Source organism: Podarcis raffonei, chromosome 6 (assembly GCF_027172205.1).
Source record: "Podarcis raffonei isolate rPodRaf1 chromosome 6, rPodRaf1.pri, whole genome shotgun sequence".
NCBI classification, from domain to species: domain Eukaryota; kingdom Metazoa; phylum Chordata; class Lepidosauria; order Squamata; family Lacertidae; genus Podarcis; species Podarcis raffonei.
Window position 1 is genome coordinate 46,334,748 of NC_070607.1, and position 13,177 is coordinate 46,347,924.

Below are 13,177 nucleotides of genomic sequence, written 5' to 3' on the forward strand. Positions count from 1 at the left end.
TAATAATAATAAAAAGGAGCAAGGAATGATATACTAGTAAAGTAAAGCATCACATCTTTAACGAGAATATTAATTTGCTTTTGCCCTGGATGCAAATATTTGAACTTGCTTTTAATACATTTGAGATTATTTGTAGCCTACCTGTAGACAACTGTCTAGCTATTTTTTCAAAATCCATTAAAATTCTATTAGATTTCAATTAAGTAAAAACAGATAATATAATATTACTATTATGGAATTCACTCCCACAAGCAGTAAATGTTTGACACCAACTTTGCTTTAAAAGTATTAGGTAAATTATTGGAGAACAAGGTTATTGGTGGCTACTAGACACAATCACTCTGTTCTGCCTACACTGCTGGTAGCAGTATGTCTCTGTATGCCACTTGTTAGGGAATCACAAGTGGGGAGAGTGCTGTTGCACCCAGGTCTCACTTTGGGGCTTTCCATAGGCATTTGGTTGGCCACTGTGAGAATAGGATGCTGGACTAGATGAGTCATTGGCCTGATCCAGCGGGGTTCTGCTTATAATAATAATCATCATCATCATTGCTAAGAACCTGAAGGTCCTGCAGTGGTCCATCAAAGCCAGTCTCTCACGTCACTTTCCAAGACTGGACCAAATTAGACTACGACTTCTTCAAAATAAATGGTTGGTCCTCCATTGATGGAAGGTGTCTGTCAATGAAATGGGGAAGGTGGACATTTTTGGGGCATTCCTCCTGGTCCCTGCATCCTTTTATAATCTGGGGGGGGGATCTGGACCAGATTTTAGGGAGCAGGGGGTTGCACAGGAGAGTTCTCAAAATCTTTCCCCTTCCCTGGTCTGCTGACGGATGACTTCAGTGGAAGGGAGGTGCTGAATCCCACCTAGTGTTTTCAATAACTTCCTAATGTATAACCCAATTTTCATTCTATAGTGAACCCCCAGACCCACCACTGTTGACTTTAACTCTTCAGAATTAAACCTGTGCAGTGCACTGCAATCTCGTGTATGTTTACTTAGAATTAGGTCCTACTCTGTTCAGTGGGGTTTAATTCCAGGAAAGTTCAAACCGTATGAAAAATTGCCTCCCTCCTCCTCACTTTGTATTTTTCATGATATGTACTGATGACTGCAAATGCAAGTAACCTTTAGTAACCTCTCTAATGCAATATGGGTTTATAAGTCCCAATTCTCACACACCTCAATGGGCACCAGTGCTATGCTGAAAATATGTGATAATGGATTTACTGACCTTTAGCCTAAGAAACTGCTTTTTTTAGGATTAGCACCTAGCTGGCAATTGACCAGCCTGTCATTTTTCAGGTCCAGGAAAAGTATTTATTTTGAATGGCTTGCTCCTTGTGACAAGTATTTTTAAAAAACAAAATGTGGTAACTCTAGCTTTCTCTGGTGCATAACTGAAGGCCTCAGTTTCACAAGCATAGCTGTGGTATTTTATTTTATTTTTTATGTAGGTTACCACAGCAGAAGAAATACATTTACGGCTGTGTTCCACAAACATGACGTCATTGGCTGAACAGGCTTTTGACTCCCACATGATCCATACCGCAGAGTTACCACTGGAGACCTCCTAGGTAGCAATCTTGACAAATTATTAAACAAAATCAACATCTTCGGCATGATGTGAGTTTCATCTGACTCTTTGACATAGACATCGTCTTATGTCAATGAGCCATATGAAAATATTTTTGCTCATTCTAAAAATAGCCTTCAAAAAGGAACACTTTTGTAATAAGAATGCAAGAACTCTTAAAACATAGAAAGTACAATCCTATGGTGTTATGGTCTGGCTTGGATGTTTTTAATTACTTTCACATCCTTACGCCAATTACTGCGGAGCAGTTCCACTGCAGTTAATGGAACCACTCCAACATAGGTGAATTGAGGACAGCTGCCCAATCTACCTCTGTGGTAGACATCTGTTGGGAAAGACTAAGACTGCCTATGCACCATACCAGCACATCTTCCCCAAAAAAGAATGTTGGGAATTATAGTTTTCCCCACAGAGCTACAATTCATAGTACCCTTAACAAATTACATCTCCAATTATTCTTTGGAGGTGTGCATGCTTTGAATGTGCTTTAAAAGTATGGTGTGCACACAGCCTCAGTTTCCTGCTGGTGCAATCTCATTAGATCAGTGCAGCTAATCCAGCCCAATGTATGTTCCATAGAATTTGGCTGTCTGGTAGAGTATGTTGGCTGAATCTTTGGCAGACAAGAGCTACGTGCCTCCATCACTGTCCTTGGAACGAAGAGCAAAAGTTCTGACCTGGTAGTTCAATGAAAAATTATCCATGGCACCCAATTAAGAGGCAGGGCAGTAAAAATCAGAATTCAGTATGTACAGGCTAAAGCTCCTCTGTTGGCTAGCAAAAGGTCGGTCAATCTCACACCTTGATAGTATTGATATATACTATTGTTGTACTGGGTATTTGGGGTCTATGGACCATAATAAAGTGCTGTGTGTGTGTGTGTGTGTGTGTGTTAGTGGATTTTATATTAATCCTTGTTTATAGAATTTGACGGGATGCAGGTGGCACTGTGGGTTAAATCACAGAGCCTAGGACTTGCCAATCAGAAGGTTGGCAGTTCGAATCCCTGCGACGGGGTGAGCTCCCGTTGCTCGGTCCCTGCTCCTGCCAACCTAGCAGTTAGAAAGCACGTCAAAGTGCAAGTAGATAAATAGGTACCACTCTGGCAGGAAGGTAAACGGCATTTCCGTGCGCTGCTCTGGTTCGCCAGAAGTGGTTTAGTCATGCTGGCCACATGACCCGGAAGCTGTACGCCGGCTCCCTCGGCCAATAAAGCGAGATGAGCGCCACAACCCCAGAGTCGGCCACGACTGGACCTAATGGGGTCCCTTTACCTTTATAGAATTTGACAGGCTTCAGCTTCATCATTAAGAACACAAGAAAACATAAAAGCTTGTTGGATCAGCATCCTGTTTTGACAGTGGCCAACCAGACACCGGTTGGCAAACCCGCTAGCAGACACAAGAAATAGAGTGCTCTTCCCTCCTATGTTTTCTAGCAACTGGTGTTCAGAAACATACTGCCTCCAGCCGTAGAGGCAGAGCTTTATGGCTAGTAGTCATGGATAGCCTTAATCTCTGTGAATTGGTCCAATCCTCTTTTAAAGCCATCCAGGTTGCTGGCCATCACAGCTCCATGTTTCAACTATGGGTAAGTCTCTTCTTTTGTCTGTCCTCAATCTTCCAACATCCAGCGTCACTGGAAGTCCATGAGTTCTAGTGTTACAAAAGAGGGAGAGAACTTGTCAAATTTCCATGCCAGTTTACTGTATGTTCTTAACTGAACATTGGTCTCATTTTGCAGCTCCTTCTAAAATAAACTTCAACTCCATCCAAAGTACAAATGTTATTTTGTGCCTCAATTCAGCAGCTGGCCCTATTACTAAATTTTCAAGAAGAGGAGCCAAAGCACTGAAGCCACATTGGCAAAAAAGAAAAAATAAATAAATTCTTCAAGCCAATGTGAAATGAAGGTGTTCTCATGCAAATGGATGTGCTGGTTACGATGGCTCAATGTATCCTTTCCTTCACAGGGGGATTGATTCAGGCTTAGGTCCATGCTTTGTTATTGTTTTGGATTAATAGCAAACGTCCCTTCACCCAATCATTGTCTCATGTCCTCATCCCAGTGAAGGAGAGTCCAATGAAAACCATTCCGAACGAATTAAAGCTTCTGGAGGCCACCTAAGATTTGATCTGTGAATGTTATGGAGTCTGTTCATTTCAATACCTGTGAGATATTTATGAAACACTGGCCCTGACATAGACCCAAGAACACAGCACTGCTTTCCAGGGAACAAAAGATCTTTAGCTGCTATAAACTGCGCTACCTCCTTGGAAGTCAACACCAGTTTGATCATGAATGATGAGGCACAATAGGTTAATGGATGGAAGATCTACAAGAGGATGGAAGCGGAACAAGCCTGTAAAGTAAGGAGTTAGAAATAACTGAAGGCTACATAACAAATACATATTTAATAGAACCTGATATTTCCCTTGAACAGAAAATTATCTACTACAGCAGTTTTCACCGCTTCAGGAAAAGGCATCACGGGGGGCGAGGGGTGGGGAGTTGAGGAGGAGATTTCTTCTCTGAATTACACACCACTTTCATAATTCTCCCTGAAGTGCCACACAGGGGCTGTGTTGAAGGGAGGAAAATGAAAACAGCTGTGGAGGTTTAGAGTTACATTCAGTTCAGCTCAGCCTTTGGCCCTTGCTCACCACTGAAGCTTGTTCTTAATCCTGATCATGAAGGTCCATATTTGTTACCTCTTTCCAAGACAAGGCTTCTGTCTTTGAGGAAATGATAATAATTTTATTCAGAATTATTATGTTATTTTAAGGACTCTGTATCCAACTAAGTTATACTCAGAGCAGACCCACTGAAAATAATAGATCTCAGTTAGTCACATCTATTAATTTCAGTGAGTAGAACTAGCATTTGATACAACCCTGTATTTTAAGAAACCTTCAACCGAAACCGGCAGCCCGCCTGATTGTGTTGGACTCCAGCTCCCATCAGCCCCAGCCAGCATGGCCAATGGTCAAGGATGATGGGAGCTGCAGGACACCAACATCTAGAGAGCCACTGGTTAGCCATCTCTGCTTTTGATAAGAGATCATCTGGTCAGTGGCTCCCATATAGCGGTACTGGCAGTCAAATCTGCTACCCACCACAGGACTGGTCTTCTGATATTAAATTTTTAAAAATTCAATCTCTCTCTTCCCTTCCCTTCCCTTCCCTTCCCTTCCCTTCCCTTCCCTTCTCTTCTCTTCTCTTCTCTTCCAATTTCTGAACCATTTGTCATCTTGATTTTATAATTACTCCCACTCTTCCAGTGCTGGAGTACAGATATCAACTCAAGAGGGCAAACAGTGATAAAGCTATGCCCCTCTCCCAACAGGAAGGTTACCTCCTTCCTTTCAGATGCCTTCCCTTGTAAATATATATCTTCCCCACACAATAACACCAAGTGGACAGACAGTTGAAATAATACATTTTAATATAAAATCAGAAGGAGCCAGGGAATGAGAACAGACAACCCATTTTTGAAGTGGTAGTTTAACAGAATAGGTATAAAACTAAGTGATGAGCAAAAAAAGGAGTCTTCTAGAAGGGGCCAAACCCCATGGATATGTTTAATCTGGCAGATAGCCTTTTGTCAGAAGAATAGTTCTTTGCATAACTGAAGGGTTGGCCAAGTGCAAGTGATTAGTTGTCGCAAAGGCTGGAAAGAGAGAGTCCTGACTTGATACCTGCACAGACTCAAAGGCTATGGCTCTGGTTGTCCTGCTAGAAACCTACTGGGGAGCAGGGTCTTCCATTTTATGCTCATCCTGTATATATGTGTGAATAACAGAAAATGCCACCAGTTTCCTGTGACCTTCATTCCCGGGAAACGAAACCCATGGTATTTGCTGTGGTTCTTGAAACATGTTCAGTTCCTGAAAGTACAAGACTCTCTGGGATTTAGTGTTGGAGAGTTTAGGCAGATTGTGAAGGATACCAGGCTCTATGAAGGGTTGTGAATGAAATGTGATTGCACTATTGCCAGTAGGTGGTAGTAAAAGGGCCTTTCCTTGGCTTTGCTGTCCTGTTAATGCCTGAGATGGTGGTGGAGGAGGCGAAAAAGAAAACAGATATTTGAATGTGCCTAACACTATATTGGTAGTTCCAGGAGCTGGAAACAGGGAGGAAAGCAGCATACAGGGCTTAACACAGCTGGAATAGAAGGAAGGCTGGAGTGCAAAATCCCCAAGCATACTCACAAGACCAGCTAGACTACCCAGACAGATGGCTGGACTTGGCCTGGAATATTTGCTCCCCAGCAAGGTTGCTTGTAAACAATGAAAGGCTTTATAGGACGGACTAAGTAGTCTGCTGAGAGGAAATAGTTGAGAGGGAGAGCAAACCGTGTTCTGGTGACTCAATAAACACAATCAATTGTGGTAAGTGATAGTTTGAGATTCATGCCCTAGCGGTTATGGGGTGAGTCTGAAAATATTCCCATTCGGCCTCCCCTATATAGCATGTACACTATTTTGTTCTGTCTCATCCTTGAGATTATTTTTCCATGCACTCCAGATAGTTTGCTCCAAGTTCTTCAGAAGAAGGCATTTCTGTAGATCTCATTTTCCCGAGGCCATCCTTACAATGCAGTAAAGCAAAAAAAAAAGGAAAAAAAAATACAATGCAGTAAAGCATGCTGGGAAGGCACATTTACCTTTTTGGACGACTGCATCCCTTCCTGAACGTTAAACTGCAGTGAACGTGCCAGGCAGTCCCCATCAGAATATCATATCTGTTTTTCATTTGAGTAGTTAAAAACTGCAGACGGTGGAATCTAAAAACGCATCCTTCGCTCTGTCTTTGTGGAAAAGGCACAGTGGCTTATTTATTATGTGTTCATTGGTATCTGTGCTCTACTACATTCTCGAAGGGTTGATAAAGGCTGACTTTTTTATTGCTAAGGAAAAATATGGGTTTATTGTTCCATATCAAGTATACTTAATAATGATGGTTTAAAAATAATCCCTTTGAAATGTAAGGGAACTTCCCCAGTGAATATGTTCTTGCCAATATAAAACTTATGGGTTTTGTCAAAAGAAGGAAGGATTTCTCTCCCCCCCCCCCCCAGATTCATGTATAGGACTGGAATAAATTCCCACAATTTTTGAGATTTCACCTAAATAGCTTCACCCCTTCAAGAGCCTTTCAACATGGTACCTCTCTAGGGCTTGGGGCACAGCTCTAGGGCATGGATAGGCAAACTAAGACCCGGGTGCTGGATCCAGCCCAATCACCTTCTAAATCTGGCCCACGGATGGTCTGGGAATCAGTGTGTTTTTACATGAGTAGAATGTGTGCTTTTATTTAAAATGCATCTCTGGGTTATTTGTGGGGCATAGGAATTCTTTCATGTGTTTTTTTCAAAATATAGTCTGGCCCCCTCAAGGTCTGAAGAACAGTGGACCGGCCCCCTGCTGAAAAAGTTTGCTGACCCCTGGATAAGGGTATCAAGACAAGATGGAGACATTCGGTAGTAGGGTAGAAAGTCCAAGGCCTATGAGCCCTGTCTCCCATGAAGGAACAGACCAAGGAGAGGGTAATTTCTTTTCGAACCTTTCAAACTCTGAGGAGTTCTGCCTTCTCAGGACCGCACTCAGCTCCTAACACAGAATGTAGCCCCTTCAAGACAGACTAAGGATAGTTCTGTTTTACTAAGGTCAGTTAATAGCAGTGAGCCCCGGAGGGAAAACTCCAGGAACTCCCAAACTAAAGTTGACAATATGTTAAGTTCTACACCCTCCCAGCACTGAAGGCAGAGCTTCTGGAGGGGTCCCAATCATGCCTGACAAGAAGTTGCTCTGTAGAAATGAGCAGGCCAACTGCTCTCTGACCTACTGCTCCTCTGCACATGAATAGCAGCCTCAAAGCTGTTTTATCTAGGTTTGGGTGTTTTTATTATGAATTGATTTTTGTATATGGCTAATGAAGACCACCCAAAGAGCTTGTTTTGAGGGTCATTAAACTAATGTTAATAGTAACTGTAATTACAATAATGGTGATGTTGCTGCTGCTTCCTCGATCGCCTAGTGCTGTGAAAGAAAGACACCTTTAACTTGGAAGCTACCCCTCTTCCACCATAACTCCCTGCCTGGGTTCTGTACATGGAGTTGGGAAAGCTTTGTTATTCATATCAGATAGCCATATATATTAGGCTGGTCCTTCTTGGTGGCTATAGAAGTCCTGAGACTGGATCTGATTCTTACAAGGAGACTAGGAATAATGATGGCAACAGGAGTCTTGCAGTCCCCTCAGAGCCTGGTGAGTTTCTCTGTTGGAACTGGGGCTGAGCACAGTGCCAGGCCACAGCTCGAAATGACATTCACTTCCCCAAATTCTTTCTAAAAGTCCCATTATGCTCACAGGAGTTCTTGCACTGCCTTCTGCTAGTGGAATGAGTTAGCTGAATCAGGCCCTAAATAAATAAATAAATAAATAAATAAATAAATAAATAAATAAATAAAACTGGCTAGGGTTCATGGGAGTTGGAGACCAATACCATTTGGAAGGTCACAGGTTCTGCATCCTAGATGTGCACAATCTCATTTGAGAATTGCCATTGTTAAAGCAAGGGTGCTGCCCCTCTTCCAGATCCTTCACCCACTGTTGATGACTGAAGTATCTACTCCCCTGAGACTTGGACACCTAGGTAACTAGTATCTCCTTGCTATAGCAACATGGCCCACCACAACACTTGAACAGGTTAGTCTTGCAGATTCAACTATGGTCACACTTTATATCAAGAAGGAATTGACCCATTTGCTTATAAAGGGATCACCCCCCTGTTTATATTAACTGGATATAGGGGTGAAGAAAGGTTGCTTTCTGACACACCGCACAGGAGAACTTAGTCTTCTTGGTGTTTTTTTTTTCCTTTCTGCCAACAGAGCTCAACAAGATGAATGATCCCAGATTGCATTCCTCTATGTGAACTAAGCTGTTTGTGTATGGAGAATCATACTAGATGTTGAGCTGGTCTTTGACCGTAACAAATTATGATGATGATACTAGATTGAGGACTAGATGAATTTCATATTGTCCTTTCCTTACAATTATTTGATTCTTTAATCTCCAACCCAAAAAGCTGATATCAGCTCAACTGAGGAAAGGTGGGGTAAAAATGCTTTAATTTTTTTTAAGATGCATTTTTTGCCACTCCTCTGCACCACACTTGGCTAGAAAATTTGGACCAGTATAAAGAGTCTTGTCTATCCAATACTCCAGTAGGTGGCGGCAGAACTACTGATTTATAGTGCATTTTAGGGTACATTTAGTTCCAGTGATAAAGCTAGAGTACCCCCCACACACACACACCATTTAAATAGGTTTAAGGAGTTTCCTCTTTGTCCATTCCTATTTGAACTAACATGGTTCACACCTCACAAACCATATGGGTCAGAACCTAGCTATCCACCAAATTTCACATTTCTCCAAAAATCATGACATAGTTCTTACATAATAAAGAGGTAGGGTTTCTGAATATTTTTGAGAGAAAAGACACTTTTAAGCATATATTAAATATACATTTTTATAAGATTCTTTTTTAAAAAAGAAGCAGATTAACAGAGAAACAGAATTGTGGATAGAAAAAGGTTAAAGTAAAATGGAATAAAAATGGGCAGCTTCTCCCATCCCAACCCCTGTCTAATATGCATTATATGTAGATATGATCCAGTAACTGCTAGGGGAAGGAGAGGATAAAAAGTCTTCAAAGGAGCCTGTGTTGTCACAGTACCTCAATTCCCAGAGTAAAATACTCTTAAACTATTTTAAGAGCTATACTACAGACTTCAAGCTGATGTTTCCTGGGCCCAGCATTCCCAACTTCAAGCTAGTTTAAAAACCTGCTGTTCATGCAAAACTCTTCCTTGCTCTCTTCAGGCTTTTTTTCCAGTCCATCGGCCCTTTTCTCCTTGAAACATGGAACTTCATGCTGGATCCAATTTTAATTGCTTGTTTATTTAGTGTGAATATTTGGCAATTTTTCTTGCTAGTTCTATTTTGTATGAAAGATGTTCCTTGCTTTAAAAAAAACAAACCCCACCCCTTTTTAAAAGAGTAGTATCCTTTGTACAGTACACTTACACAAGTGAAGGACCCAGAAGAAGCATTTTGCAAACAACTACAGCCAGCCCCTGGGGCAACTCTAGTTTGAACTCACTATTTATTCAGGCTTTTATGTGATTATTTACTACAGAAATCAGTGTAAAAACAGTACTTACCCCTAAGCCACATAGTGCCTATACTTCACCCCTGGGACGCAGGGCAGCTGTATTCAAAGAATCAGCTACACTGAATGTGTGCTTTTACAATGTTTTCGAAAACGTTTTACAACATGTAGAAACTCTTCTATAAAAGCAGTCTTATGATTTCCAGCTTTAAAAGTTTTCTGCACAAATATTTTTGAGAGAAAGGGCACATTTAAATATGTATTTTTCAGAGAAAAGGCACTTTCTATGATTTAAACAAGTATTAAAATATGTGTTTGTTAATATATTTTAGAAGATTTTTTTAAAATGCAGATTAATGTGGAAACAGGACTGAATTGTGATTCAATGTGTTAAAGTGACATGGAGAAGTAACATGACAGGACATCTTTATATTGATGACAATGCATCACAAATCTCTGCCTGATGATGATGATTTCTCCTCTGGGGTTCCATGTAGATGTTAAGTGATTATGGGGTGGGGGGACAAGATTGATCCTTGTGAATTCCCATAAGCCAATGTCCAAGGTTCTGAGTAGGATTCCATGAGCATCACCTTCTGGAATTAATCCTCCCAGAAGGAATATGGTAAATGGTATCCAATGCTGTTGAGAGGTCTAGCAAAACCAGAAGGGATGTACTACAACTTAATCAGGCCCAGCAGCCACATAATTAAGGCAGAGTTCAGCTGGCAATTACTGATATTTCTTTCTACTGACATCTGATCTATCTTTGGAAATTACTACATTCTGTGCCACATCTTTTTCCTTGTGGCAAAGAGTTCCACAGCACAGCTTTCCTCCGGCCAGCTACGGACATTTGCTTGGGAGGTTCTGTGGCTCAGCTTCTCCATTTTAGGCAGAATTTGCTGATCTAGAAGCTCTAAGTGGAAAAGGTTTTATATTTTATATTTTCCCCTTCCCACCCACCCCATGCCTCTCTACTTCCTGCCCCCTTCTTCTTTCATGCTCAACAGTTAATCATTAACCAGCTAAACGCCCAGTAAGCTTTAGTATACCTCAATTGAATTTTCCAGTGTTAAACCCTTCAGCATTCTCCATTTCAGTGTGCAATTAAACAATTATACTTAACACTTCCTTCCCTCTTCCCACTCCAGACTTCTATCTCCCGGCCATCTTTCCTCAGCATGCATGGAGTTGCAGGCGCCAATGTTGGTCCAGCCAAAGGGCTATGACACGACAAGGGGGTGTGGCAGCCAAGTGAAGAGGCACTGGGCAGGCTGTGGCACTTAGGTCCATCTAACAAGTGGCCCAAGGTGCTCTAGAAGATCCTGTCTCACTGTTCTGGAAACACTGGTCTAGACAATCCATTTTACCCAAGAATCCTTGGGCCTCAGATGCCACTACACATTGCAGCTCCTGGGTGTTTAGAGGTATTGTGGAAATGAAAATCATAGCTGTTTTACCATGTGTGTGACAACCAGAATGGCAAGCTATTCTTTCCTTTGCCTCATGAGAAGCAAACCAACATGGCACTCATGTTACTACCTCTTTAACCATTGCTTGGTTTTAATATCTTAATGTTTTGATAGTAGCTTTTACTAAAATAGATTGCTCTGTGTCATTACAGTCCCCTTTCTCCCCAAAACCTATCTTCAGTGTTTGGTTTTCTAGGTAAGACTGGATAGCTCAATCATAGGCATGCTGTTTATTCTTTCCTTCACCTCTGCCCCATGTTTTACTTCGTGGGGCATTTGCCAGACCAAGACCAAGCTCCAACTGTTATTCTTCCAGTGGAAATATTAGTCTTTCTTGGCAGAATTGGCAGACATTTCAGTTTTAGCTTCAGGAATTTCTTTTGTGTCTTTCATGAGGTTAGGGGCAAGCCATCTTGTACACCTTGATGCCCAATCTCTGACCCCTTTCTAATTTAGAGGAATGTGTGAAATTTTATTTTGGCTTGCAATAAGATCCAGCTCATGTCTGCAAAAGGCAAATGACCTGATATTGGGCCACTCTTGCTTTGGCAAAAATTGCAGCTTTTTCTCTCTTGTAAGACACATAAGTGGAATGCAGTCTCTTGGGTTGCTGAAATGTCTCTGAAAGACATTTGATGATGGGAAATCACATATTATCTTATTAAATGTTTGCAAGTTTGCTTACACATAGCAAAAACTGGACACAGATAAGTCCAGAATAAGTTTGCTGTATAACAGTCTAATATTTTGTAGACGTTCACTGACATCTGATAATGGACAAGACCATGTTAATTGCATATGCCAAAAAATGCAGTTCTGGAGATATAGCCTCCTTTGAGTTATTTCCGGTAGATAACTTCAGATCAATTTGCTTTGCATAGCAATGCCAGTAAAGCTGGCAAGGAGCTCAGGGTGGTTTACAGGGGTCTCCCCATTGTATCCTCACAACAACCCTGTGAGGTAGGTTAGGCTGAGAGTGAGTGACCAGTCCAAATTCACCGAATGACCTTGATGGTTGAGTGGGTATTCAAATCCTGGTCTCCCCAGTCCTAGTCAAACACCCTAACCACAACACCACTCAGGCTCTGTTGACAGAAGTTTTACCATAAGCCAAATAACCATGCTGGATAAAGATATAGTGGATTCTGTTAGTTGTGAACTGTCCTCTGAACCACAGACACCTTTATCAGAACCTGTTAGTCAAGCTGTGAAGAAGAACTATCAGTTTTGGTGAACAATCTTTTGAACTATGGCATGTCAAATGATCATCAATAATGGAAAATCCCAAATACTACTGAAAGGGGAAGAATAGAATAAGAAGGACTTGGCAAACTTAGATAATGGTTAAATTAACACACTTCAGTAGACTATATAAAACAAACATTCCACATTTTTGGAACAATGGAAACCATGCCTTGGAACAGAGTTAAAACTTATGAAAGCAGTCAATGAAGTACAGACATTGTGTAAGACAATGCTGAGTATGAAATTTTTGTACGGGTTCCTCTTGGTTATATGTGTGTGTGTATTAGTTTTCTTATTTTATCTCTTTTTAGATCTTTTATTATCATCTAATAATGATGATAATGAAATCTGTGGTTCTAAATCATACCGCGGTGCGGCAAGTAGAGTTGAACAAGGGCCTGGAAGACCACGACTGAATTCTCCACTTAGTCATGAAGCTCACACTCAGCTAATCTTCCTCACAGAGTTGTCAAGATGGTGGGGGAACCAATTAGGCCTCCTTGAGCTCCACAGAGGAAAGGCAGGATGTATGTAAGTAAGTAAGTAAGTAAGTAAGTAAGTAAGTAAGTAAGTAAATAAATAAATAAATAAATAAATACTTACTACATCCAGGTATTTAAGATTACCCAAACTGTAGACTAGGCTACATTTTTTCAAAGCAAGATGGTACAAAAGAG

At 41.2% G+C, this 13,177-nt stretch overlaps 1 long non-coding RNA gene across 2 annotated transcripts in view; it reads left to right on the forward strand.

The window, feature by feature from the left end:
- The window catches only part of LOC128415803 (uncharacterized), an 85,852-nt gene extending 72,916 nt beyond the window's left edge, over nucleotides 1–12,936 (forward strand). For both annotated transcript variants that reach the window (XR_008331075.1, XR_008331076.1), the window contains one exon: nucleotides 12,812–12,936. This is a non-coding gene — a long non-coding RNA (uncharacterized LOC128415803). The remainder of the gene's footprint in view (nucleotides 1–12,811) is intronic.
- The last annotated feature ends 241 nt before the right edge of the window (nucleotides 12,937–13,177 follow it).